This window comes from Pelodiscus sinensis, chromosome 6 (genome assembly GCF_052426305.1).
Source record: "Pelodiscus sinensis isolate ZL-2025 chromosome 6, ASM5242630v1, whole genome shotgun sequence".
Lineage (NCBI taxonomy): Eukaryota > Metazoa > Chordata > Testudines > Trionychidae > Pelodiscus > Pelodiscus sinensis.
The window spans coordinates 7,195,097-7,220,982 of record NC_143057.1 but is presented as its reverse complement, the minus strand read 5'-3'; positions in this window follow the sequence as shown (position 1 = coordinate 7,220,982).

Below are 25,886 nucleotides of genomic sequence, written 5' to 3'. Positions count from 1 at the left end.
TGAACATGCACTTCCGATTTTTAATGATAATGCTTTTTGAGTGTTTACATCACTTTGGTCGATAAAACTCTGTCGCGTAGACCAGGCCTTGTTCTCTGGTAAATGTGGCCTGCAGGGGGAGATTTCTGCCAGCCCTGTTCGGGCTGGTGTGAAGAATAAGAGAGGGCAAGGAATCTCCCCTAGACATTGCCTCTATGTTCAGGGGACGGCCAGAGGTGGTACCAGGGGGCAGAGCTACGCCAAGAACCGATAACACCATATGGTGGCTGAGCCACAAAACCAAGGAGGAAAAACCTTGCTGCGAGTCAACCTGAAATGGAAGTGTCCCGATTATTCTCACCACAACAACAAACCAAAACCTTGGGCCGCTTGAACCATTTCATTTAATTGGGGGGAGGGGTGAAGCCTTTTTATTTTTCTGTAATTCAATCTAGCTATATTTCACAGCCAAATGTTTTGAAATGAAAAGTGGGAAGATTTCCTGTTCAAAATGGAAAAATGAAAAATGGAAGATGAGAAGGGTTAGGGTTTAATTTTGGTTTTCTGATTGGTTTTTAAATTCCACGGCATAGCATGATTTAAAAAAAAAAACAACAGCACTGTATGCATCAGACGATAGAGCCAACTCCATGCGTGCTCTCAAGGAAAAAATGGTCGGTGTGTGTCAGTGCCTTCTTGTCCCCTCCCTGTGCCTCCTGACCACCGTGATGCGCCATTTCGTGGCATGCAGGAGGCTCAGTGGGGAGGGAGGGAGAAACAAGGCCGCAAACACAGCACCCTCGGGGAATAGGGCTGGGCGGGGTGGGGGCAGGGCACTGGGAAAGGGATGGAGTATGGATGGGATATGGGACCAAGCACCCCTCGGCACACTGGAAAGTCAGCACCTGCGTGACAGACTGTGTGACAGAGAACGCAAGTGCAATGTGGTCTGTGGCTTGTTATAGTTCTCACCCCAACACTCTCCCCTCTTGCCCCCACCCAATTCACACTGTTAACTGCTGTGGCTTTGGCCTCAGATTAGCAGCATGTCATGGGGGGGGGGGGTCAATGCACAACGTCCGTGGCCTCCCCAAGCAAAAGGAAAGCATTCCAGGCCAACGCTGCCAGGCTGTCCTCAGCTCACCTCGGCGCCTGGTCCCAGATAACACTTTGGCTTTAGTGGCCGTGTAATGAAAGGCCATGCCACAGAAGAATGGGAGCCTCCTGAGACGGATAGCTGATCCCTTGCGGCCAGCTCTCCACAGCCGCTCAGGGAGTATGACCAAGACAGCCAGTCCAGCACTTTCAGTCAGAAAGAATAAGGACGCTCCTGCCCGCCTAAGAGTCGCATCCGTGGGAAGGACAAATAAGCTGCCACTGGCTTCACTGGACGGCACTGTATTCTGGACAGAGAGTCTGCCAGGGACCTACCAGTATCCGCTCCATACGGGCTGGATTATTCTCACCAATACTCAGGCACTAACAATGCTCACAGGGACCTAGCAGAATTTTCCCACGGCTCCTAAGCAGGTTAAGTGACTAGCTCCCATTGATTTCAATTAAACTGGGAAAAATGTGGCTAGTTCCACCGAGAAACAATTTTGGCCTGTCCACAAGATGACTCCACTCTGTAGAACTGCTTTTACAGCCCCGGAGAGTAGAGCAGAGCAGGATTTAAATGAGCAATCTCGGCTTCTCCCTGCACGATGCTGATGGAACAAGGATCTTTTTAACATTTATTTAGTTATGCTGGCAAAAGTCACTACATGATTTAAATGATTAATTATTATTTTATTACAATTGGACGTCAGGGATTAGTGCCCGATTGCGGTAGGTGCTGTACAAATGTTAGGCCCTGCTTGGAGTAATATGAAAGTACAGTAAAACTCCAATAGTCCGGCATCCAATAGTCCGGCACTCCTGAAAGTCCAGCATCAAAATGTCAAGAGTCTAGTGAGTGAGCCTCGGCAAAAACTGTGTCACAAGGTAACAGCGACAGTAGCTGATCTGAGCAAAAAGGGTAAAAAAGGCTTAAAAAAACTAAAACATTACAGTATACTGTATACAGTATGTACAATAAAAAGGGTAAGAACACTTTATATACAGTATATATATATATATAACCATCTTATAGTACCTCCTGATAGTCCGGCATATCTGATAATCCGGCACCACCTAGGTCCCATAGGTTTCGGATTATCGGAAGTCTACTATCCTATTTACATGCTTTTAGGTGCCACTGAAAATCCCAACTATGGCTATAAAATGGGAGCTGTGTATCCACTGGATAAGATGGCATTCACTTTTTAAAAACTTTGGGACAGATTTCTTTTCTCAGATGTACTGGTGCAGATCAGGAGTGACTCCGCCAAAGTCAGTGGAGTTACAGTGGTGTAAAAAATGACATGAGAGGAGCAATCAGGTCTGGTTTGGGGTGCGTGTCTAGTTGGATCAAATAATCATTTTCTGAATTCTGCATGAAGGAAGCTCAAGGTATCTTAGAATCAGAGAATCATAGAACACTAGAACTGGAAGGGACCTCGAGAGGTCATCGAGTCTAGGCCCCATGTAGCATTTAATTCTAGAATGGCCTTTTATTCAAATCGTGTTCAGTCTCAGCAGACAAGGGGTCAAAGTTTCTGGCCCTGGCAGACTGAGCAGCTTCACAGTGGGCATTGTAATGACCCATAAAATACAAACAGGAAATAAATATGATGTCCATGTGTTTCAACCAACGTTGCCACTTTGGGGACATATCCTCAAACTGCATAGCTATCATGACGGCAGGCACTAGAGCAGGGGTGGCCAACTCACGACTCATGAGCCACATGCGGCTCTTCTCCCTCCCCCGAAAGTGCAGCTCACAAAGCTGCCCTCACATCTCATGTAGCCTCCCCCACCCCCCTGAAAACATCCCACTGGGATGGGGAGCTGTCCAGTGCAGCCATTCAAAATGGCGTCTTCAAGATGGCAGTGCCTGATGGGCCAAAAAGCCTTTAAACACATTTCTTAAAGGGGCACTCCTTTTTTTTGTTTGTTTGTTTTGGTTTGGTTTTTTTTGTTTTTGCTCAACAACTTTGCCCCGGCTCTTCATGTTATATCCACTGCTATTTTGGCTCTTTGTCCGGAATGGGTTGGCCACCCCTGCACTACAGCTAAAGCTGCACCAGTCTGTGAAACAGAGCGAAAAGAAACTAGGGGAAGAGGGGAAACACTGAAAAAGTAAAGGCCCGGATCATAGTCCCATTGAAATCAATAGCAAAACATCCATTATGTATCCCAGTAGATGTGGAATCTGACCCGTGATGTGTTGTTTGAATGCCTCCATTTGTACTAAAAATAGTTTGCTGCTTTTACATAGTCAATTTATTTTCATCAATATTATTATTTCCATTACCGTACTGCCTGGAACTCTGACCAAGACTAATGCATCAAACAGTAGGGAGAGACAGTCCCTGCCTTGAAGAGTTTTATAGTTTGAAAAGACCAGTGGTTGTCAAACTATGGGTCATGACCCAATACTGGGTCGTGGAATGCCAGGCACCGGGTCGCCTTGCTGTAAGGTGATCAAGTGACCAGCAGGGGTGCTAAAGCAGCTTCGTGCCTGTCCTGGCACTGTGGACCGTGGACCGGAAGCAGTAAGCAGCAGAGTTTGGGAGCCAATGAGAGCCTGGGGAAGAGATCAATGCCTAAGGGCAAGAGCAGTGTGCAGAACCCTTTGCATCTCTCCACCTCGAAGATGGACCTGCTGCTGGCTGCTTCCAGGGCACAGTGCCAGGACAGGCAGGAAACCTGCGTTAGCACCTCCACTGCATGAGATCCACCAGAAGTAAGCCCACGCCCAAGTCTGGAGCCCTGTTTGCACCCCTCATCCCCAGCCCTACCCCAGAGCCCGCGCTCTAGTCAAATGACAGAATTATGTTGGGTCACGGGCATTGACAATTTTCTTCAATTGGGTCACGAGGAAAAAAAAAGTTTGAAAGCTACTAGACTGGACAAGGGATGATTCATTATCCATATTTATTGACAGAGAACTGAAGCACAGAGAGATTACTCAATTTCCCCAGCATCATGCAGAAAGTATATAACAGAGCTAGGACTCAAACCCAGCCCTTCTAAACCCCCATCCAGTGCCTTCACTCCCCAACCATCCTTCCTTTCTCAACCCATGTAAGCCAATGATTGGTTTGGTTTGGTTTTTCCTTAGTTCGGGCAGTGAGAGCCCCTCCTCTCAGCTGGAGTAATATTACTAATTAGCACCTTGTGAAGGAAATCCAGTTGTCTTCGATAGGCTCCCCACCTAGAGTACGTCTAGACTACAGGCTTTTGTTGACAGAGGCTTTGTCGACAGATGCTGTCGACAAAGCTTTCTGTCAACAAAGAGCATCTAAACTACATCCAGTGCTGTCGACAAAGCAAACCGCTTTGTCAACATGAGAGTGTAGACGCAAAGAACAGGGTAGATGCAATAACGCCTTCTGTCAACAGAACTCTGTCAACAAAAGGCGTTATTCCTCGTAGAATGAGGTTTACCGCCATCGACAAAACTGCCGAGTTCTGTTGACAGAACTCGGCGGTAGTGTAGACGCAGATATAGTTTTGTTGACAAAAGTCCACAAAATCCTATAGTTTAGACGCACCCCAAATGTCTCAGTCTACAGGTATTGGATGTTTTTGTTCACCTAAACAGCACTTCCCTGTGAAGTCCTAATTTGAGGTGGTGCATTTGCCTGAGTATGGAGATATACCTGTCTCATAGAGCTGGAAGGGACCTTGAGAGATCATTGAGTCCAGTCCCCTACCCTCACAGCAGGACCAAGTACCATCCCTGACAGCATTGCCCCAGATCCCTAAATGGCCTCCTCAAGGATTGAGCTTATAATCCTGGGTTTAGCAGACCAATGCTCAAACCACTGAGCTATTCCTCCCACTGTGGATAGCCACACCTGACCTTCACTGTTCCTGGGGATATTTTTCCTAGCTGAGATGAGAAGTTGCCGGTTTCATTTCACTTAGGCCAAGCAGCGGAAGAAGAGTTTCCAGTTACACTGATGTTTACAGTCATTGGTTTCACAACATTACCAACCTCTGGGAAATTGGGAAGAGAATGATCGAGGAGGCAAAAGCCTCCAGGGGAAACATGAGCATTGAGATGAAGGTTTAGTTCTTCCTTCCTTGCACCTCCCCTCCTGCGTCTCTGTCTCACGGTCCATAAAACACAAGCTCAGATGGAAAACATTCCAGCTTCTCCTGGGGATGCTTGGAAGGTCTTTAAGTGCTCCAGTAACGCTCAATAGCAAAGCTCTTCCTGCTAGCCAATAACAAGCCAGGCTGCTATGTAAGAAGGAAGACTGTGTCCCAAACTACACGCAGGGGACTGGAAAAACCTGCTTTCAGCTCACTGAATATTGGACGAGATACATTTTGTGACGTGGCCCTACCCATGCCTGCTTAATACATATAGGAAGTCGTGTGCCATCGAGAATTAAATAGTATTCCATGCCTGTGGATTTCAGAACAGCAGGAAGGCTGTCAAGATTCCATCCCTAATTAAATCAAATCAGAGGCTTGGAGGAATTGGATGGTGATCATTCCTCAGCGGTGGACAGCCCCACTACAATTATTTGATTATTTTAAACTGGAAACGTGTGTCTCTTTCCTTTCCAGATCAGGATTCAGAGTGGAAGCTAATCCACGTTCCAAAAGAATCCGGGTTTGTTTGGATCCAGGGTTCTTTTTATTTATTTTTTGGCCCCTCTCCAGAACAGCCCTATATGACACCTGGGATGCCTCCATTAAGCCTCATCTGAATCAATCGCCTTCTTTGTAAAAGGCAGGGGGGGAGAATCATGTGCCAAAGTCATGCAAATGTGCGTGTTTTGAGTCATTTTGAGGCCAGACCACGTAGAGCTTTTACTTAACACTGAGCCCGCGGTTGCTCAAAAGATTCGCCAACTTTTTGGAAAGCTCCTCGTATGCATGCTGAATCTGGCATGAATTACAAGCAGGTAAGTTTCATAGGATTTTGCAGAGCTCTTTAGTCAAAACAGTTTAAAGAAGATGTGTTACTGTCTAAGAACATACATTGACTGTACACTGAGGCTATGCCTACATTGCAAGATTTTGCAGCAGAAAATATGCTAATGAGGGACTCATTAGCATGAGCTGCGATGTCATTAGCATATTTTGTGCCGATTCTTTTTGCGCAAGGGGTTTTTGTGCAAAACAGCCACGGCCACACTGCCTGGTTTTGTGCAAAAACGGAACGAAAGAGAGTATGCAACTGAGGCGCGAGAAAATGCTAATCCGCGCTTCATTTGCATTGCCTCTTGCAGCAAAACTCATAGTGTAGCCCTAGCCACATTGTAAAATGACTTTGCTTGATATGAGTGTGTCAATATGCTGAAAATCTTCTAATTAATGATTCCTCTGTGAAAAGGGGGAAAGGATTTTGGTTTTTAAATCCATACTTAAGCAATTATTTTCTGAATGCAACGTGTAACTACACATGAACTTAAGCATCAAATTGCGTACACAACATTTCTACTGCCAATTAAGCACCACCCATATGTGTTAAAATACCCTCTCATGCCCATGTAGCATGCTCTCACATTTACAGCACACTCACCGCCTCTTTCAAACACAGCGTATCCAGCCTCAGTCTCATATGTACATTAAAAGAGGCCAGATCCTCAAATGATGCAAACGGATGTGGCTCCTTTGATTTCAATGGAGTGAAGGCAATTTCCATCAGCTGAGGATGTAATGTGCATGCTTGTAACCCTGCCTGTTACTCATAATCATTCATCCCATACAGGAAATCAAGCCAAACTATACACAGACCTTTTCTCCATTTCAGTAATGCGAGATCTTTCTTGGGTTTCCCTCTTCCAGCCAAGTCCTCTAATGCATTCACTGGTCCCATGCATGTATTTGCTTTTGTTAATCTCCTAGGAACCTGTGTCAGGTTCTTCTCCATGTGCTGCTGGAGAGAGGAGGCCCCTGGGGACCCACGAGTAAGGTTGAGTGTGTAGAAATTCACTTGTTTCAAATAAACCAGCTGACTTGTTATTAGGGAAGGATTTGGAAAAAATGAAGATGATGCAGCCTCAAGATTGCTCATTCTTTTTTTGTTTGTTTTGTCTTACTCCTTATGTTGTTGTGTTAGCTCGAGTCATCTCTCTGTGGTTCAAAGGGCTGTTTGTTTTATGCCTCAGCTCTCCTATGAAGCCTGCTTTCCTTAAAGGTGTTCTCTGCTTGTATTGCTGAGATCTAATTGCAGCTCTCAGGGCTTTAAAAAGAAAAAGGGGGGGGGGGAACAAAACAGGATGACACGAGCATCTTAATTCCAGGAAAAACTGATGCAGGGCTGAAAGCGCTACTCTATTTTCTCTCCATGTCTCTGATCCAAAAAAGCAAAATATTCCTTGCCTCGGGCAAAGAATGATATTTTTTGCTGAGTTTTGGAATGCCCGTTTCAGTGAGCTAGCTGGTTCCCATCACCTCGTTACCAGAGATGACTGATCGATGCAGTGCAGTTCCGAACAGCCACCTGGTTCCTGGCTTGCTGGGACCCAGGGTTTTGCTTTGGGCGCTTTGTTGCCTTTATATCTCACCAGTCAGGAGAATAATGACCTTGTACTGCTAGCCCTCAAGCGTTACTCCAGATAGAACCTCTTGGAGGGGACATTGTTGTGAGCGGGTTCTGGTAGGTTCCAAACCAAAACGACTCAGCGTGTGTTCCCCAGCGGTGTAGCAAGACCACTAATCAATGGATACCACCTGGCAAGCCCATCTGGCCATGAACTACTCATAAGGCAAAAGGCAGTATAGTCATGGGGAGAGCATCATTTTCCAGGGGTGAGGAACCTTTTTTGGACCGTGCGCCACTGACCCACAGAAAAATCGGTCGGGGGCCTCACACAAGTGAGAAGCAAAACAAAACAAACAAACAAAAACCTTCACCGACATGGCCCCTGACTGAGGAGAAAGACACTCCCCAAATTCCCATCTCACACCAAAGCCTAGGAGGTCCAGGTTAGTAGATTTAGTGCGGGCCAGATCCAAGCAAGCTGAGGGCCACATCCAGCCCTCTTGGCCTGCAGTTTGCCACCCCTGTTTTAGACCGCAAGTGCAACACTAATTGAAAACGTGGAATATCCTTTTTGGTATGATTGTGACACTCAGGGTACATCTAGACTGCAAGTTTCTTTTGAAAGAAACATTTTCGGAAGAGATCTTCCGAAAAAACTTCTTCCGAAAGAAAGCGTCCACACTTCAAAAGCACATGGAAAAAGCGATCTGCTTTTTTGAAAGATAGCGTCCACACTCATTGGATGCTCTCTCGCCTGTAAGCTGTGATTACTATGGGCGGAATGGCCACCAGGTCACTTGTACTTTTTCCTGGAGGTCTCTTCTTTCGAAAAAACTCCCTCTTCTGCATCCACACATGCCTTTTCCCGAAAGAGCTCTTTCGGAAAAGACGTTCTTCCTCGTAGAATGAGGTTTACCAATGTCGGAAAAACCCCTGCGCTCTTTCGATTTTCTTTCGGAAGAACACGATTGCAGTGTGGACATAGGTGAAGTTTTCCGTTTTTCCAAAAAAATCCTGTACTCTAGAGGTGCTCTCAGTGGCCTTGGACTGCATCCTGTGGGGTAATAAATTGTCCAGCATTCGGGGTTTTAAAGCAATTTGGCAAGCCGTTCTAGGAGCTATACTCAAGTTTAACCACCAGTTATTGATATGGTGATAGGGGGACGATTGGCTGAAATTCCATGGTCTGGCTTATATGATCATAAAGGTGCCACCTGGCCTTAAAATCTGTGACTGCTTGAAAACCTCAGAAAGGTAATAAACAAGCTCCTGCACAGAAGAAAAATGAAGTTGTTACAGTCCGCTCTGTGTGCTGGCAAAGTCCAAGCTTTCAGGAACGCGGGATTGCTCGTGGGACAGGAAAGTGAATTCAATTAAGCTCATAAAGAAAATGAAACACACACAAGAAAAGTTTCTCTCATTTCCAAAAGCCCATTTTTGGACCAGTGTCAGTCCTGCACTGGTATTTGCTGGTACCAAATAAGGGGAAGCAGACATCTTCCAGTGTGGGGCCGTGCAGCTTGGGTTTGGTTTCTCAGAGGCCTTTCAGGGACTTATTGGCACTGGATTTTCAGTAGTTATTCAAAATCTCCTCTCTAACTCTTTTTGTCTTGCTCTTTCATCCAACATCACAAACAAAGCCCTCAGTTAGAGCAATGCAGAGGCTCTTGGTTGGAAAACGCTGACAGACCAGCTGCTTTGGCAGGTTAGAAGAGGGAAGGACAACAGGGAGACTTCTTAACTCAGAAATGGCTTCTCTCTGTTCTACAGGGCAACCTGCCCGCTACATACCATGGAGCTAGCATGCTAAAAATAGCATCTTAGGCACAGGAACAAGTTGAGAGTAATGGGAGGGTCTAGCCACCCTGAGAACAAACTTTGCTGAATTCTCTAGGTGGTCAGTCCATGCAACTGCCGACACTATAATTGTTGGCACACTTTTCAATGAGAACTAGCCCAAGTATGTCTCCTTGAGCAGGAAATCAGACACGCAGCCAGGTCGGCTGACAGGGGGCGACCAAGGGGGCAACTGCCCCAGGGCCAAGTGACACTAAGGGGTCTGGGGCTCCTGGCCCCTTACTGCAGTAGCAGTGGTAGCTGGAGACCTGAGCCCTTTAAATCGCTGCCGGAGAATCTCACGTGGTGCACTTCAGATGATTCTAGGGGGGAATGGCACAGTCATCCAGAAGGTGCTGAGGCTCATTTGTCCTGGCCCCGCCCCTTCTTCCCAAGGCCCCGCCCCTTCCGGGAGCGAAGTCAGTTGGCTCGCTTTCACTCAGCGTCTGAAGTATGCTATTGTGCAGTGATTTTAACTTTGTCTTATTTCTGGGAAAGAACGGCCAAGCTATCACCAGGACATCAAAGAGGTGGAAGAGTGCCTTCTACGACACCTTTGAGCTATTTTGTATCTAAAGATGCGGGTCAAAACTATGCATAATGAACAGATTGCATGCCTGTATTGGCACGGTGCTTATAAAAGCAGTATTTGTGGAAGCACAGCACTGTTGCAGAAGAGGCATCCTCTACGTGATAAAACACCAGGCATCTAGCGAAAACGTTGCATGGTAGATTTTAATGATCAAAAGAGCAAAGAAAGAGCAAGCCAGCAACCTGACATCAACACTAGGGCAAGACACAGTAGCACACACATTAATTTGCAAGCCAAAGTAACCTCTGGCTTGGAGTGTTTTGAAACAGAAGGCATTGAATAAAATCAGATAAGACTGTCAGAAAAAGAGTTAGACACGCCGCTAGGCAACATCACAGTATTTCCCTGCCTGACATATGGAAAAGTCAGTAATCCACGATTCTTTAATCTCCTATCTCTTCACAAAATGTTTTGTTAAGCCTGCCACCTTTACCAGAAAGAACACCACACACAATGCACTTTGCAGTAGAGACTCCATTGCAGATGGTTGAAAAGTGGTGGTAAAGTTGCAAGCTGAAATTTTGAATTTTTTTTGTTTTGGTCAAGGACAGACAATAAAATAAGAAAAAAGGCAAGTTTCCTGAGGTCCCATCAAGTTTGTTTGCAGCCACCCATCCTGGCTCTTAGGCTATGTCTAGACTGCAAAGAAAAGTCGGAAAAAGATATGCAAATTGCAGTTTGCAATTTGCATATCTTTTTCCGCTTTTCTTTCCGAAGAGCTTTTTCCAAAATTTGGTCTGTCTACATGGGGCCAAGTTTTGGGAAAACCTCCTCTTTCAGCACATCCCTTATGCCTCATAAAACAAGGTTTACAGGGATGGCGAAAGAACGGATCTGTTTTTCCGAATTTTTTTTTCAAAAAAGCAGATGCGTTCCTTGGACGCAGCATTCCTCTGGTATCCTGGAAAAGGTCTGCAGTCTAGCCTCAGTGTTCTGTGCTGTTGTTTAGCTCTAATTTATTCCTACATGTCTTCTAGCAGCCCCATAAACAGCGGGGGTGCATCGAGACTGGCAAGATTTTGCTCAAGAGCACTAACGTTCTAATGTAAGAATTCAGTGCTTCTTGCGCAAATACTTTGACGCTCCCTCTCAGGGATAAGCCGCTCAGGGATAAGAATACTTGCACAAGAGGGCCAGTGTAGACAGGCACCTTAATTTTTTGCGCAAGAAAGCCCAATGGCTAAAATGGCCATCGGCGCTTTCTTGCGTAAAAGCATGTCTAGACTGGGCACAGACACTTTTGCGCAAAAGCACTTTTTGCGCAAAAGCATCCGTGCCAATCTAGACGCTCTTTTGCAGAAATACTTTTAACGGAAAAACTTTTCTATTAAAAGTATTTGCGCTAAATCTTGCCAGTCTAGACGTAGCCTGGGAGTGTTGGTAATGCTGCTAGACCATATTGACCTCCCATTGTTCAGTAAATTCGCTGGTTCAGCACTAGTCAGGTCCCAAAGGTGCCAGCTAGACAGATACAATCTGTACTTTATTCTCTGAATAGCAGCTCAGTTCTATCTGAACTGCTTAGGGAGAGAATGCAGAACACAACAGAAATAGTAGATAAGATTTCCTGGATATTGAATACCACAGTATTATGGAATGTGTATTAGCTATATAGGGCCCGATCCTTCATTCCTATGTTGTGAGTACGGTTAGAAATAAGCCAAAATCTACTACAAACTGCTGTTCTCCTAGTATTTTCATCCTTTGGGGGCAAAACAGCATGAAAAGATTGAGTGATATTTTAGTGCCATCTGATCCAGATGGTGCTAGAGCCCATTTAGCCTTGAAACTGATTCTTGAGTTTTAACTTGACTTTAAACTCTGCCCTGACCTTAATCTGGATTCAGACACAAGATCCTCAGCCCAGTTCTGTTCATTATTATTACTGTTCTCTGACTTCCTCCCAGAATTAATAGGTTGGGGAAATGAAAGTTCAGAGAGATGTATAGTGGTATTCTCAAAATCACTCAGGCATCCTGTGACAGACCTGAGAATCACACCCCACATCACCTGTATCCTAAGCCAGAGTTTTTACTGCAAGACCATCCTCCTATAATAAATGAAGTAGGGCTTTGTGATATAAACCCAGGGAATGTAACATCATAATCAAACGGTAAAGTCAAAATGAAGCACTTCAACCTTATCTAATTGAAACATTTCAATGAGTGCTAGGTGAAGAATTGAGTCTGAGATTTTGTGTCTGTTCCAAAAAAGTCAGGGGAAAATGTTTAGTTTGAAGAGGGGCGTGTTTTCAGAATGTTTAGCGATTCAAAGAAGTCCATTTAGGATCTGATTCAGAGCAAAGATTGCGAATAGTTTCAGATTGACCAAAACTGCACTATTCATCAAATAAATTCTTCATCCAAAAACTTACCTCCAGTTCTAATTTTCAGTTTGTGAAAAGTTTCAGACATTTGCCTTTTCATGCCAAGCTGGTATAAAAGGGAGTTTTGAAATGTCAGCATTTCAACTCCAAATTTCAACTAGCTGTAATTTTCACTGAAGTCAATTTGAGTTTTACTACTGATTTCAATGGGATCAGTGTTAGGCTATCACAGAAGGCTTTTGAAAATCCCACCCTTGATCAAACATTCTCAGTTTGAAAAAAAAAATTGGTAATGTGAAAATGGTTTGTCTTAGCATTTCTGAAGTGAAACATTCCGACTTTTCATTTCAGAAAGACATTTTCTTTTTACTCGGTTTGGTCTTAAAAATTGCTAAAAGATTAAAAACTCTCAAAAATGAAACCATATGTATTTTTTTTCAATTTTTTTTATTCTATCAGGAAAATAAAATCAAACTGTTTTTCAATTTGGGGCTGACCCAAACCAAATTTTTTTCTCTGATTTTTTTTGGTTTGGCCACAGTACTTAAAAATTGGTTCTTTGCACAACTCTGGGGAGAATATTTCACGCCGTACTTTGTTGCAAGACTAGCTTAGTAATGTCTGGATTGCCGTGAGGCATTCAAATATACTTAGTCAGATGTCACTTCACCTTCAGCAAAGCGGCTCAGTTTTGAAGCAGAATTCTATTTATTCTTGGAATTCTAATACATTTCTTGGGAGCTTTTTATAGGCTGAGTGCTTCCCCCCCCCCCCCACTTTCTCACATAGTCATGGTCACACTGCCCTGAATTCTCTTCAAATGCCCCGCCTCTATTCTTAAAGAGGTAAGCCCCATTTTTCTCATGACATCATTTCTATAACTATTCACACACACAAAAATACAAACACCACAAAAATAACCAAATGTTGAAATATCATTCCAAATTATTACCACATATAGATAATACAAATCTATTTTTAAGATGGGGTATTCCAGGGTCCTCGCGTCCTCCTACTTTCTTTCCAACAGAGAAACATTTTTCCATCGCAAAAGTCAGGCAGGAGGAGGAATAGCACATTACACATTTTGGATACGTCTATACTGCACGATTATTTTGAAATAAGCTATTCTCAGAAATACTCCGAAAAAGCTTATTTCAAAATAGCGCGTTTACACTACAGGGAAACCTGGAAATTAGTCCAAAGCAGGCTCCCCTAATGTGGACACGCTATCTTGATTCTGAGCCCCAGGAAGCACTGAGAAGTAACTACTTTGAATGGTGCGGGAGAGGAGCTATTTTGAAATAGAAGCAGTGGAGTGTCCACATTACCGCTATTCCAAAATAGCTATTTCAGAAGAGGCGTTATTCCTCATGGAATGAGCTTTACAAATGCCAAAATAAGCCACCCGTTATTTTGAAATTATTTCAGTGTAACACTCACATAGTTATTTCAGACTAACAGCCATTATTCCAAAATAACGCTGCTGTGTAGACGTACCCATTGAGTGCTGTATAATGGCATTCGCTTTAGACAATTATTTCAATGGCTTCCTTAGCAGTTACTGTGCGCCAATGACATATGGGAACTTAATGTGTAATTGCATAAGTTGACATGACGTGCCAATTAAGACTCCCTGCCAGGAATGGGAATGTTTTTCATTTTTTAAAGAACATTTTTCTTCACTAAAATCACAGGGAAATTAATGATGTTTAAAGCCACTTAAAAAAATGGTTGGAGTAAGGATGTCCTGCTATAAAATTTATAAGCTGAATGCTGATGAGGAAAAGATGGTTTCATCAGAGTTCACTTGTTTGGCACGAAGAACAAACAAATTAGAGCTTTTAAAATTCGATTGAAATACTCTTGTTTTTACAACTCTGTGGAAATGACAGTCTCGTGAGTGAGTTGGAAAGCAGCATTTAAATATTAGGAACTGGCAGATTTACCCGGTGTCGCTTGGGTCTGTAAGTCAATTAAAGGTTGGGGAGGGGAGTTGGAAAATATAAATGCTTTGTTAAAATGCCTGTATTTTGCAAAAATACAGTGTTATTTTATGAAGTTGATTTTTATTTCCGATTTTCTTAAAAAGGGATTATTAAAATGTTTCCATCAAATTTTTATTAGTACGTTTTTAAAAATGAGATTTCCATCAGGCATATTTTTTTCTTCATCCCTATAAACTCTTATCTTTCACTCTGTTTTAACCAAAAAGGACTATCATCAATTTGGTTTCTAAAAACATTTTCTTCTAGTTTTCAAACCTTACGCATTGATTAAGCTGTGCCAAAACAGAGCACTACATCAAATTTCTCCTTTTTATCTCTTTGCTAGAAGGTTTGTTGAGAAGCAATCCTCTTCCAGGGTCATCCTATTGTTCTAGCTCATCTTGGTTCTCTCTCTTTCAATTTTAACTCTGTTATGTCAATTTTGAGGATTGTACTAAATTGGATGGTTCTGTCTCTTTTCTGCATGATTTTATGAGAAGCAATCCCATTCCATGGACATCCCATTTTCCTGGCACAACCAAGCCCTGACTTTATTTTAAGTTGTGATAAGAGGAAGCTGTGTACCGAATTTGGTGGTTCTACCTCTTAGGCTGTGTCTACACTGGGCCACTTATTCCGGAAAATCAGCCGCTTTTCCGGAATAAGCTGCGAGCTGTCTACACTGGCCCTTGAATTTCCGGAAAAGCAACGATGCTCTACTGTACAAAATCAACCTCTATTCCGGAAAAACTATTCTGCTCCCGCTCGGGCATAAGTCCTTATTCCGGAACACTGTTCTGGAAAAGGGCCAGTGTAGACAGCCCAGTAGTCTTTTCTGGAAAAAAGCCCCGATCGCGAAAATGGCGATCGGGGCTCTTTTCCGGAAAAGTGCGTCTACATTGGCCACAGATGCTTTTCCGGGAAAAGGGCTTTTCCGGAAAAGCAGCCTGCCAATGTAGACGCTCCTTTTCCAGAAAAACTGAAAACGGAATAGTATTCCGTTTTAAGCATTTCCGGAAATTCATGCCAGTGTAGACACAGCCTTACTGTTTTGGAGGCGTTCTTGAACAGACAGACAGACACACAAACTCTCTGAAATATATTGTAGATCAGGGAGAGGGTATTTCCCATGAGCCGGATTGCGCCTCTCTCCCTCACAGTGCACAGAACCTATTTCAGGAGGAGGGTCATACAGCTAGATTCTGAGCTGGAATAAATCATTGCAGTTCAATACATGCTATCTTAGATCAGTTGAGGTTCTGCTCCATACAAGTTCCATGAGACCATCAGTTTCAGTGGTGGGCAACCTGTGGTCCATGGGCCACATGCGGCCCATCAGGATTTTGCGTGTGGCCTGCGAAACAATTTGTTGCCCATGCTGCCTGTGCACAGGATGGCCAGATTCCATTGGTTTCCGGCCGCATAATTTTTTTCCTATTGCCATTACTAAAGTGACACGCATTTAAAGCAAAGGCACGGGAAGGGAGGTGCGTGCTGATTGCACACAACATTGACTGTGAGAGCCGTGCGCTCTCTCTGCATCCAATCAAAGCCCTGCTACAGTTCAATAGGCACCTCCCCACGAATTCCAGGCATGCAAGCGCAGTTAGAAAAATTACCCTGTCCCAGAAAACTGTCTTGGTTATGATGATCTTGCAGTCCACTGAGAGGAAGGAGGACCACTCATGCGGCTCACTCTATAGCCTCGGTTGTCTATCGCTGTTCAATTTCAATGCCCTTTCAGCTTTGCATCCAACTTAAATAAAAGGCCTCAGGTTATGCTGAATGATTAATTCTCTTTAACTGGATGTCTTTAAACCATGATTTGAGGGCTTCAGTAAGCCAGACAGGATCGGGGGTCCATTTCAGGATTGAGTGAGGTTCTGTAGCCAAGCGTGCCAAGGAAGATGGTTGCCTCTGACCTGAAAGTCTGTGAGTCCGTATTCAGAAACAGGAATGTGGACCTGGGAAAGGAGTTAGGAGTTTGGATTTAAGATTGCAGTTTTGGTCTATCCCTGGTTGGGACCAGCTAGCATTCACCCAAGAGTTTTGAAAGAACTCAACTATGAAATTGCAGAATTATTAACTGTGATTTGTAACCTATCCTTTAAATCAGCTTCTATGCCTAATGAATGGAAGATAGCTAACATGATGCCAATATTTAAAAAGGGCTCTAGACGTGATCCTGGCAATTACAGACCGATAAGTCTAACATGGGTACCAGGCAAATTGAAACTATAGTAAAGAATAGAATTGTCCCACACATAGATGAACATAATTTGTTGAGGGAAAGTCAACATGGTTTCTGTAAAGGGAAATCCTGTCTTACTAATCTGCTAAAGTTCTCTGAGGGGGGTCAGCAAATATGAGGGCAAGGGGGAGCAAGTGGATATAATGTACTTAGATTTCCAGAAAGCCTTTGACAAGATCCCTCACCAAAGGCTCTTAAGTAAAGTAAGAAATCAGAAGATAAGAGGGCAGGTCCTCTCATGGACTCGTAGCAGGTTAAAAGACAGGAAATAAAGGGTAGGAATAAATGCTAAGTTTTCAGAATGGAGAGAGCTAACAAGTAGTGTCCCCCAAGGGGCCATATTGGGACCAATCCTATTTAACGTATTTATAAATGATCTGGAGAAAAGGGTAAACAGTGAGGTGGCAAAATTTGCAGATGATACTAAACTGCTCAGGATAGTTACGTCCAAAGCAGACTGTGAAGAGCAGCAAAAAGATCTCACAAAACTAAGTGACAACAAAATGGCAAATGAAATTTAATGTTGAAAAAATAATCCCAACAATACATACAATATGATGGGGACTAATTTAGCTATAACTATGCAAGAGAGAGACCTTGGAGTCATTGTGGATAGTTCTCTGAAAACATCCACTCGATGTGCATAAAAACTAGGGGCCACAAAATGAAATTAATAGGTAGCAGATTTTAAACCAGATGCCCAGAGGGAGTGAACAGAACAGGGAATCATTAAATGATTCCTCCCCTGTCACTCATTTCCAGCCTCTGACAAACAGAGGCTAGGGACACCATTCCTACCTATCCTGGCTAGTAAGTATCGATGGACTTAACCTCCATGAATTTATCTAATTATTTTTTGAATGCTGTTAAATCCTGATCTTCACAGTCTCCTCTGGCAAGGAGTTCCACAGATTGACTATGCGCTGCATGAAAAAATACTTCCTTTTGTTTGTTTTAAACCTGCTTTGTATTAAGTTCATCTGGTGACCCCTAGTTCTTATGTGATGGGAACAAGTAAATAACTTTTCCTTATTCACTTTCTCCATATTGTCATGATTGTATAGACCTCTATCACAACCCCTTTAGTCTCCTCTTTTCTAAGCTGAAAAGTCACAATCTTTTTGGTCTCTCTTCATATGGCATCCAAACCCCTCATCATTTTGTTGCCCTTTTCTGAAACTTTTCCAATGCCAAGATATCTTTTTTGAGATGAGGCGACCACATCTGTATGCAGTATTCAAGATGTGGGCGTACCATGGATTTATAGAGGCAATAAAATATTCTCTGTCTTATTCTCTGTTTCCAGGACCTTACCAGCATGCCTGTCATGTGGCATGTGCATAAGTAGAGTCAATACAGGCTAGTGGATAGGGAACTGGGCTAGGAATCAGAAGACCCGGAATTCATACCACCTGGCCATTTAACCTGCTCAGTGACTTTGGGCAAGTCTCTGACTGTTTCGATTCCTAATCTTGGTCTATTTAGATCATAAGCTCTTTAGGACAGGGACTGTCTCTCACGATGTGTCTGCAGAACACCTAGCACAATGAGACCCTCTCAGTTAGGGATTCTAGTCACTAACACTGAGTATGTCTATGCAAGAGCTGACTCAGCTCCGCAGCTATGGACGTAGGGCAGTGCTGCTAAAGTGCTGTGGTGTAGTTGCATCCTACATCAAATGGCTTTTGCCATCTACGTCATTAAGCCACCTGTCAAAGAGCTATTAGGTAGGTTGACAGGACAGTTCTTCTATTTACTGTGTTGCACCTAAACATGGAGGGTCACCCATTTCTAGACTCTGACAAACAGAGGTTAGGTCCATCGTGGCTAATAAGTATTAGCCATGTATGTATCTTGTTCTTTTTTGAACCCTGTTAAAGTCCTGGTCTTCACAACATCCTCTGGCAAGGAGTTCCACAAGTTTTAACTGTGTGCTGCATGAATTAAGTCACATGAGGCATGAAATTTTTCACATCCCCAGCAATGTAGCTAGGTCAACCTCAGGTGTAGACTAGGCCATAATCTAAACAATAAATCAATAGTAATTGGTGTTTGCAGGATGAGGGTTTTGTTAGTATCCTCTCCACCGGCTTTCTTAAGCAAACCACATAGAAACACACATGTTAAATCTTGCTAACATCTGCCATCCCCCAGATTGCAAAACAAAACATTGTTCATGTTTCCATCTCACTGAGGACATGGACAGACATCAGCATATTTACTGTATGTTTCCTATTTGGTTTGTTAGCAAAACAGTGGGGGCGGACTGTCCTTAAGACAGTAAAAGATATTGTAAGCAAGTAAATCTTTAGGACGAAACACAAGTGCAGCTATTTGATCCCCATTGTTTACAGTCTTCGCTGAAAACATTCTAATGGCTTTCCTCACAAGACACTCTCTGATGCCTTTTGCCAACACAAAATCCAAAGGAGTGGAACTTTTTTTTTCTTTTTGGAATCGGACATTAAACTTCCCTGCGAAGCCATCATCTTAGAGACTGTTCTCATGGAGCTATGTAACATTCAATAATAAACACAGCGGTTTGTTTGACATTAAATAACAAAAACTGTTTTTGAAAAGATAATTTTATTGGAAACAATGTCCTTCTAAACTAATTTGTCACGTCACACGCCAAACTGGAGCAGGCTATAAAAGAGACAGCTTTCCTGCTGCAGCGATGTATGGCCTTTTCAGTAAATATTACACAGGGTGCATTTCTTCGCTCAGCTTTGCTCTCTGCATACAGTGTGTAAGCCCTTCTTGAAATGTTTCTGCTTGTGTCTTAATTAAACGTTAATGATGGGTCAACAATAATGGCTCTAGGGAAGCAATGCGGCCTAAAGGATGAGGCACTGAGTCAGGACTTGAGCTATGGGATGAAATCTTAACTCTGCTGAACTCAATAAAAGTTATGCAATTGACTTTGATGGATCCAAGATTTCACCCTTAGGTTCAGTTCCTGACTCTGGTACTGACCAGCTATGTGGAAAAGAGGACTTTTCAGCTTGGAAAAGAGGAGACTAACGGGGGATAAAGTAGAGATCTATAAAATCAAGAGTGGTGTAGAGAAAGGGAATGAGGAAAAGTTATTTACTTGTTCCCATAATATAAGAACTAGGGGCCACCAAATGAAATTAATGGGCAGCAGATTTAAAACAAATAAAAGGAAGTTCTTCCTCACACAGCGCATAGTCAATCTGTGGAACTCCTTGCCTGAGGAGGCTGTGAAGGCTAGGACTATAACAGGGTTTAAAAGAGAACTAGATACATTCATGGAGGTTAAGTCCAGTAAGGAATGGTGTCCCTAGTCTCTGTTTGTCAGAGGGTGGAGATGGATGGCAGGAGAGAGATTGCTTGATCATTAGCTGTTCTGTTCACTCCCTCTGGGACACTTGGCATTGGCCACTGTCAGCAGACAGGGTACTGGGCTAGATGGACCTTTGGTCTGACCCAGTATGGCCATTCTTATGTTCTTATGTTCTCACAAGCAATGGTCCTCTAATTTTTTTCCATCTATGTGTGGAATAAATGTTGTTATATGCGCCACGGCCTATTCAGATGTGAACCACCAGTACAAACACATGCTTCTGGTTGTGGGCACCTATGGGAGCTCTGCTAATCGGCTGGGCAGCATTTGAATCTCTCCTAGGTGGTTGCCCAAGTGCACAGCTTAGAGGGAACTCTGAGCAGGTCACTTCATCTCTTTGTGTCTCCATCTTCCCCTCAATTCTTTGTCTATTTATATTGCAAACACTCACCACTTCTCTCTAAGTGTTTGTACAGCAATCCTCCCCTCCAGCCACACACACACTTAATTGAGGTCTCTAGCTGCTAGCATAATACACATAATTAATAACTATAATGGTTGTCAACAGATCTTTGATGACCATTGACCAAACACAAAGAAAACTACTGCATCTGAAGGGCTTGCTCCTTGAATTGTTGAAAAGAAGTAAACTTTTCTCTGTTTCTCCTCAAATGCAGTATTATAGGCTTGCCTAGTGAATGACATAGATTCAAGGTAATAATGGTCCTTAATGTGGAGAATTACAATGAGTCGTCAAAGGAATTCTTAAAAAATAATAATAATACACACACAAACACTCTCTCACACACACACACACACACACACACACACACACACACTCTCTCTCACACACACACACACACACACTCTCTCTCTCTCACACACACAAACACACACACACTCTCTCTCACACACACACACACACAAAAGCCCTGCACCTCTGTCTTCTGTAATTTATTTGACATCACACAGTACTCGGATTGCAGGGGAATAATTTTTCCACCATGTGGGAGGTAGGAAAAGGAGCCAAAGAAGAGAGAGTCAGAAGAGCAGGCGGGGGAGAAGAGCTCTGAGGAATGCCAATTTGTGAATGAAAACAGCAACAGAAATGTCCCTGCTCCATGGGGCCCCATTCAATGCCCGCTGAAGTTAGTGAGAATCGTTCTCAGGGGAAACTGAGTCACGATGTTCTGTGTGAATGTGGTAGGACTGTGACTATTCTGCATTACAAGCGTGTCCATCCACTGCCCTACGTACACTCGACCATCTTTCAGAAGTGCGCACACATGGACCCATGTGCTACCCCGAGATCAAATCAGACAACCCAATAGTAACATGAATCAATTAGTCTCCCGGCAAATTGCTCATCAGAGTCCCTGTATGGACTTCCGCTTAGCGATATGAAGCCCTTACAACTTAAGACAACCTTACAATGAAGGGGGGAGCTTGGAGCATCACAAACTTTTAAGTGGAGTGATCTCTGAAGATTTGGACTGCTACCAGAGAGTGCTCCCTATTATCATCCCAAAGCTAAAAAAGAAAGTCCCACATCCGCTCTCATTTGCTATCGTGGCAGGCTGGTGTTTCGTCAGCCACGCTAGAACTGGAAATAATCTATCCAGCCCTGAACATTTGAATATTTGTTCCTTACTGATATCTGGTTATATTAGTATTCTAAAGGCTACCTTTGCTAATATTTACCTCGTTATCTCCCATGTACATCTCTTACCTTCTTTGTTTGCATTTCCGCTAGTAAATTTGTATAGCGTTCCCCTCCCCCCACTTAACTTGCTACCTTCATATGCTCCACAGCCAGAAAGTGTGGGCTGAGAGAGCCAATACTTTGCTATTATGCTGACTCTACAGCAGCAGCTGCTTTTTCAAGGCCTCTTGCCAAGATGGGTATGGGTGATGCTGAAGGAGGGACACAGTTTAAACAGTGAAAAAAGAAAATATAGGTTGAACCTCTCTAATCCAGCACTCTCTAGTCTGGCAACATCTGGAGTCTGGCATGATTTGAGTTAGCCAGATGTCCACTTATCGTGGGTGTGGCCAAGTTTCCCACGGTCCCATAAAATGTGCTCACAGCCACCAGTCAGTATCCTGTGCTGCTATTTAACTCTAATTTACCCCTAAGTGTCTTCTCAGAGCCCAGTAAGCAGGGGAAGTGTTGGTAACTCTGCTAGACAATATTGACCTCCCATTGTTCAGTAAATTCTCTGGTTCGGTTCCAGTCAGGGCCTGAAGAGGTTTAACCTGTCATCCATATTCTGTCTCAAGTTCCATACACACCGCCCTCTGAAGTCATGGGGGCTGAAATTTGCATGGGCATAAATGAGTTCAAAAAAGAATTGGATATGTTTGGGGACATACCTGACCCTGCACATTTAGCAACACGTCTTCCAAATCTTTTGGGACTTGGTCGTCACTCCCACTAAAATCCATGCCAAAGTTCCAGAGCAGAACAGGAGCTGCTGGGAGAAAGTTATAACCCTCAGACAAAGGACTGGGGCCCAAATCTTCAAAAGTATTTAGGCGACTAACTCTTACTGTTTCATTGGAAGTCAAGTGACTAAATACCTTTTGGGACCTGAGCCTGAGTCTTGATCCTTCATTTGCTCCACTTGATATAGTCCATCAAAGTTAAGGATGAAATCACAGATGGTTCTTCAGATTATGATACTATTGCAATGTGCATGGAGAACGGGTACAGAGATCGGGTGGATTAACTGGATTAGCTATCTGACCATTCTATTTAACCCATCTATCCATCGATTAAGCCAGCCATCCATCTGTCCATTCAGAAAGTAAAAATGGCCATCCTGAGTTAGACCAATGGTAGTTCAGTATCCTGTCTTCTCACAGTGGCTGGTCCAAGATGCTTCAGCAGAAATGAACAAAGCAGGGAAATGAGTCATCCAGGCCCAGTTTCTAGCAGTCAGAGGTTTAGAGTCACCCCAGAGCATGGGGTTGCATCCCTGAACATGTCAATTAATAGCCATTGATAGACCCCATCTTCCATGAACATATCTTTTTGGAACTCATTTATACTTTTGGCCTTCAAAACATCCCCCAGCAAGGAGTTCCACAGGTTGACTGTGTGTTATATGAAGAAGTACTTCCTTGTGTTTGTTTTAAACCTGCTGCCTATTAATTTCATTAGGTGACCCCGGTTCAGTCCAATTGATGGCAGGGAGAAGTACAACATGAGATCAATTCCAAAAGTAAGCCAGCCTTTGAAAAGGGAAGACATAAAAATTAGGGATGAATGACCCAGTTCAGAAAAAATATTTTGAGCTTTGGCCATTCTTAGAACAAACTCTACCCAAAACCTTTCCTAAAGTTCTAAATTCATTTTAGTAATTTTTCATTTCCTTTTTTTTCCCTCCTCCTTTTACATGTTGCCATATGCTGAGTTTTGGCCCAGACCAATACTGGAAGTGGCAGGAATGTCAGAAGACAGCTTGGTCTTGTGTGATAATGCAATTGTGCTGGGTCAGGAGCTTCAGATAACACACTTGAGATTTAGATAAGCATCTGACTTTTCCACTGCTTATTAGAACTAAGCTCTGAAATGTTTGATGTTCATCCATTGCTAATAAAGATCCAGCTACTTATAAAAGAAACTATTTACTTTTAAATAGACTGAAGAGTTACTTGAGGATCATGTTTTGATTTACAGCCAGATTTTCAAATGTGCCCAGGAGTCCGCGTTGAAAACAGTGCCCCTCATTCAAGAGAGCACACTGGCATGAACCTGATTAACGGCCCATTGAATTCAGCCTGAAAACTCTCACTGAATTCAGTGGGCCCTGGATCAAGTTCCATCTGCTTATGTCCTTTTCTAAGAACTTAAGGATATCCTGAAATGCTTGCCTGAATTGCTGAGTCAGGGTGTATGCGAACAACTGGGAGTTACTAAGGTCAGGTCGATACATGTCTACACTTGCACTCTAGCTCGAACTAGGGTGCAAATGTAGGCATTTGAAATACTCAATGAAGCCGGGATTTAAATACCCTGCGCTTCATTAGCATAATCTCGGCCCCATGCTGTTTCGAAACCCAGCAGTTTTGAAAGTGAAAGTGCGCTCCGGGCCGCATTCGTTCAAAAAATGAGGAGTAACGTTAGTTCGAACCAAGGGTTTTGATTCAAACAAACGCGGCCCAGAGCGACTTTCACTTTCAAAACAGCTGGGTTTCGAAACAGCACGCGGCCGAGATTATGCTAATGAAGCATGGGATATTCAAATCCCAGCTTCATTTATTATTTTGAATGCCTGCATTTGCATCCTTAGTTGGAACAAGGGTGCAAGTGTAGACATACCCTACTAGACTTGGAAGGTCGGGCTAAGGTATGCAACTCCAGCAACGTAAAATACCTAGCTGGAGTCAGCTTACCTTAATCTGATCTTGGTACCATCTTCTCAAGGGGAGGAGGCCAATGGAAGCTCCCATTGGCTTCCCTTACTCCTCACGACTGTCAGGAGTAATGGCAGTGACCGGAGCTGCCCTCAGCATTCGATTTAGCGGTTCTTAACTAGACCCTCTAAATCGAACACCAGAAGATCGATCTCTGGCGTGGCACCTGAAGACGTGGCCTAGACATTGAATATTGCTTGAAAATTGGGCAATTTTGGCAGATTCACCAAAGTCCTTATGCACCTGGTCAACTGTAAGTGTGTGCTGTAACTCATCCTATTCAACAAAGGATTTAGGCACATGGAACAGGGATGGACTTACTCATGTGCCTATATTTCAGCATGTGCTTGAGCGGTTTGCTGAAGCTACGCCTCGATTAGGTGTCTCAGTGGGAGCTGTGATCTTTTGAGAATCTGGCAAATTCTCAAATTACTGGCAATAGTTCTACCGGCACAATACCATTTCAGCATGGGCGCCAATGCACTGTGTCCACATGGCATTAAGGTAGATTGCTGGAATGAGTCCTGCACTGTGGCTCGAATCCCAGAATCCTCTGTGTCACATTCTAGCCTCACTGCCTTGTGCCCCTATGCATTATGGGATAGTCACACTTCTCCCATGGAACTCTGAGACTTGGGGCTCAAATGCCCACAATTCCTTTTGTTCCATCCCAGAGCCACACCCCTTTTACGGTCCGTTTCTTAATTTGCTGCTGCAAACATGTGACTACAGAGCTTTTCTTCACTGTAAAGACCGGGCCGAGTGCTCTGGCGTGTGTGCAAGGCTGTAGTACTGAAAGGGTACATCTAAACAGTGAGCGCAGCTCAAAGCACCGAGTCTCGGAGCCCCGCCTGACAGACTTGTGCTCGTGAGGTTCACACTACGGTGCAAAAACAGCAACATAGGTGCTGCAACTCGGGCTCTGCAGCCAAGGGAGGACGATGGGCTACAGAGCCAAAGCCACCAGGCCTATGCATTTAGCCCATTGCATAAATTCCATGAGCTCCACTCTGTCAACCAAGCCCTGAGACTCACTATGTAGACATACCCAACCAGATGCAGCTGAGGAAGAGGAGACAGAGAAGGCAGCAACTACACTGGTTCAGCTTTTTGTAGAACAATTGTGTGGAAATTGTTGGATTCTGAGCACTTGTGAAATCAGGTCCTTATTTTTCAATTCTCCGTATGTAAAGAGAGACTACATGGACCATGGAAGGAGCAAACGTTACCTTGTCTCTAGAACAAACTAACTAGTAATTAATCAATCTCGCTGCATGGTATGAAGGAGATTCTCAGCTGTTGATTAGCAGATATGCTCTACTCATACCATAAATAAGAGTCTTCATATGTCAAAGAATTAAAGGGTTGTACGGCCTCACTTTTATCATTATCCCAGTTCTGATTTAGAAGCCAGCTTCCTCCATATCTGACGCGGGTAAATTTGGTGTTGCAAAGAGCTCCTCTGATGTTCTGTCAAATTTCCATGCAAATAAATCTCTTTTTGCTGATGTCTGTAAAGTTTTGCTTTATAGCGGAGGTCTCTCCGGGAGCTCTGTCTTCAATAAAAGGGGGCAGAAGTGGAACTACTAATTTA